The 3,964-nt window shown below is 34.9% G+C and overlaps 1 protein-coding gene across 1 annotated transcript in view; it reads left to right on the top strand.

Annotated features, from left to right (window-relative positions):
* The first annotated feature begins 3,187 nt into the window (after positions 1 to 3,187).
* LOC106876957 (sodium- and chloride-dependent taurine transporter) overlaps positions 3,188 to 3,964 on the top strand; it is an 87,888-nt gene continuing 87,111 nt past the window's right edge. Inside the window, exon 1 of the mRNA XM_014925737.2 lies at positions 3,188 to 3,330. The gene's annotated coding sequence lies outside the window, so the exon portion shown is untranslated. The remainder of the gene's footprint in view (positions 3,331 to 3,964) is intronic.

Here is a 3,964-nt window from a genome sequence, read left to right as displayed (position 1 = left end):
ACCAGTGTTGATTTGTTCCTCATAACTTAGCAGTTCAGCAAAAGAGGAAGAGAATAAATGCCAGACTTCAACACAAATACATAAAGGAGGTTGGTTTATTTTACTTAAACCCTTCAAAGCAGTGCCCCAGCATTGCCGTAGTCCAATGACTGAAAGGAGTTGGACAGATAGACGGGCAGACAGACAGAGGTAAATAGACAGACACACAGGCAGATAGACAGACTGGCACACAAACTGACAGACAGACAGACAAACAGGCAGGCAGACAGGTACATGGACAGACAGGTACATAGACAGATAGACAGAGAGGTACAAAAGTAGATAAGGGTTTATTTTGTTTGTTTGTAAAAACAAAACAAGCAACATACAGATGATTACAAAGCTACGATAATTACAATAAGTCATAATAAAGATGACATACTTCTTAAACAAAGAAACTACAAGTGTTTAGATTCTCAAATTGCCATTAAATAGAATCTCATTACCAACTTTTCAGTGATATTTACACATTCCTGTGTTGTTGTTGTTGTTGTACTCAAACATACTTTGCCACATTCAGTGGTTCTTGGTTTCCTTCTCTCAAAACTCAAAACATGAAATCAACAGGACTTTTCTTGAAATCATTTTATCTTTTAATAACAGGAGTGGCTGTGTGGTAAGAAGCTTGTTTCTCAACCACATGGGTCCAGGTTTAGTCCCACTTGGGCAAGTGTCTTCTACTATAGCCTTGGACCAACCAAAGCCTTGTGAGTGGATTTGGTAGATAGAAACTCAAAGGAGCCCATTATGTGTGTGTGTGTGTATTTGTGTGTCTGTTTTATCCCCCCACTCTACCATCGCTTGACACCCGATGTTTGTGCGTTTACATCCCCGTAACTTAGCGGTTCAGCAATAGAATGAGTACTAGGCTTACAAAGAACAAGTCCAAGGGTCAATTTGTTCAACTAAAGGTGGTACTCCAGCATGGCCACAGTCAAATGACTGAAACAAATTAAAGAATAAAAGAATATGAAAGAAGTCCATCAAGGTGAGGTCTAGTGATTGTGATAACCATTCAAATGGCCAGTTATCTTTAATTTTTTATCATTTACTTGTTTCAGTCATTGGATGGCAGCCATGCTGGGGCACTGTCACCAAGAGTTTTTTTTTTTTTAGTCGAACAAATTAACCTCACTGCTTATGTTTCAAAGTCTGGTATTTATTCTATTAAATTCTTTTTTGCTGAACCACTAAGTCATAGGGACATAGAGAATCTAACATTGCTTGACATGTGGGAGTGCGGCACAAACATGATACAGACACAAAGACGTGTGTGTGTGTGTGCGCGCGCGCGCGTGAGTGCGCGCACGCGCGTACAAAGACACACACACATCTGACAGTGACTTTGAAGTTTCAACTAGCTAAGCCATCATTCCATGATGGCTTAGCTAGCTGAAACTTCAAAGTCACTGTCGACAACACCTCTGATTAAGAATAATAAATTTGTCGTCTACAAAAGTATGGAGGAACCATCAGATTAATGTAAAATTGTTTGTATTATAACTGAACATAAAGACAAACATTAACACGTGTGTGTGTGTGTATAATATATATATATATATTCATATATATATATATATATATATGTATATATTCATAAAATGACCTTTTAATTACTTTTGGTGGTATAATGATATAGCATATAGCATATGAAAATAGTGGCTATTTAGTTTAGTTGTTTGTGCCCTTCCTTTGTTCTATTATACGCTAAAGGCAGTCAGTGTTTTTCTGTTTCAAAATGTTTTATTTTTTTAAATTCTAGGAATGTCCTCAGCAAACCTAAAGACCCCTCTTGATTCTGTGTTGTTTCTGTTTTATTCATCAACCACTTTATAAAGTACTTTCATGTGGCACCAGCATCAATGAGGTTGCTTTGTACCACAAAAGATTAAAGATCCCCAACTGACTGAAATGCAGAATAGAAAAGAAGGTGATGACTTTAGGTGAGGTGCTGAAAAAAGTATGATGGCATGGACAGGGTTATTGTTGATAGAGGGGTCATTGGTAGAGAGAATAACAAAGGAACGGTATTGGTGGAATAATGGAAGAGACAAAAGATAGGGGTGGGGATGGAATAGTTTCAAGGATTAGTGTGAAAGTGATTTTCTTTTTTTCATGGATGGATAATCTTCCTAATGTTAGAGTGTACTAGGTGAACTTTATTGAGGTACCAGCACTAACTGGTCATCTTGAAAGTTGTAAGACTAGACAGGCCACAAGACAAAAAGAATAGGAGAGAAAGGAATCGGTAGGTGAAACATGATCCATCCATCTGTCTGTCCGTCCGTCCATTCGTTCATCCACCCATCCGTCGGTCCGTCCATCCACCTATCCACCCGTCCAACCATCCAGCCATCCACCCATTCAGTCATCCAGCCAGCCATCCAGCTATTTATTTATTTATTTATTCATTCATTCATTCATTCATTATTAGATTGATGAAAATTATAATTCAAGACTTTAGAATATCCAGCGTGTTGAAAAACGTGTTATCCCATAATTTTTGTGATACACGTGTATGGTGAATAAAACAAGATAAATATTAATTTGCTGTAAAAAAAAATGATAAATTTTTAACTTTTGTGTTTTATTTGTTTTTGTTTTTCAATTTCCTTTCCAGTGCGCCGCCAATTTTTCGTATGATGTTAAGTGCGTCTCGAAGATGTTTAATAATACCCTTGAGAACGACATAAACATTATGTAAGGTATTACTTTGCTTAAAGAAGAAATCATGAATTAAATGACAATGTTGATGTTTGGTAAATCTAATAAAGCAATTAGTTTTTTAAGTGTGACTCCTTATTCCATGGAAATAATTTTCCAGATAAGTTCAGATTAAAAAAAAAAATTATGAATATTTTTCCAGTAACCGAGAAATTGCGCTTGTATATATGTATAACCTTTTACTAAAAATAAAGACATAATTAACATTTTTCTTTTTGTTCAGTTTATTTCAAAGTTGATATGAAATAGTTTAGAAAAGAAATTGAAGAAAAAAACGGTATATTTAATTATTGCGTAGAATATTATATAAAATCACATGTGAGTATTGTGAATTATTTATGTAAAACTCTAGACTCGATTTCATTGAATATATTTCGCATCTTTAATGAATGCTTTTTGACCAACCAGCGCTGAGATCGGAAAATTTATGGAAAATACCGTTAGTGGTGGATTATGTCTGTGTCGGGTTACCATAGATTATCAGTTCAGCCTTGTGTGACCTGCGTTTAGGAACGTACCTTTAGCGGATGCGGACAATTCCTTTTCAGCTGAAACAATTACACTCAGGTATATATTACCGTTATCTTTATATTTCTCTACTTGTATAAAACATTTTATCTAGATCTATGTTGTTACTTCCATACATTGAAAGTAATTTCTTTTTTGTTAATTGTGGAGATTTCGTGAATGTTTCATATTCATTTTATTTTTCTGATCTTTAACAAAGACTCTACGTCAGATCACTCATTTTCTAAGCTTTTTCAAGAGAAAAAATTTCTACTTAAGCTTTTCCAGACGATAAGAACCGGTTTTGAATGATATCATAATTAAAGGTAAACTTTGTACAAAGCTCATTTCTATTTCTAGAAAGATTTCTCTGACTTCGATCAATCTGTCTTTGGTGCGCAACTGTCTCAAGTACTTTCAATATTGCAAACATGAGGAGAAAAAGCGCGTTACATTCATTTTCTCATCTACTATTATTCTTCTCCAAAAGAAACCAAAGTTTATAAATGATTTTTCTCACCTACCGTTACGTTTATTTATTATATCATTCCTTTTTTTTTTCATCCATCAATTACTCTTTAATTAGTTTCAGCTCGAGAGCTGCGGCCATGCTGGGGCGTCTAAATTTTTTTTTTCCTTTTAACTTCCATTGTTTTTCTTTTCTTATTTTGTTGCTCTTGTATATTATTCACAT

Source organism: Octopus bimaculoides, chromosome 16 (genome assembly GCF_001194135.2).
Source record: "Octopus bimaculoides isolate UCB-OBI-ISO-001 chromosome 16, ASM119413v2, whole genome shotgun sequence".
NCBI classification, from domain to species: domain Eukaryota; kingdom Metazoa; phylum Mollusca; class Cephalopoda; order Octopoda; family Octopodidae; genus Octopus; species Octopus bimaculoides.
Note: the sequence above shows the minus strand (reverse complement) of the source record. Positions and strands in the feature narration are given on the sequence as shown.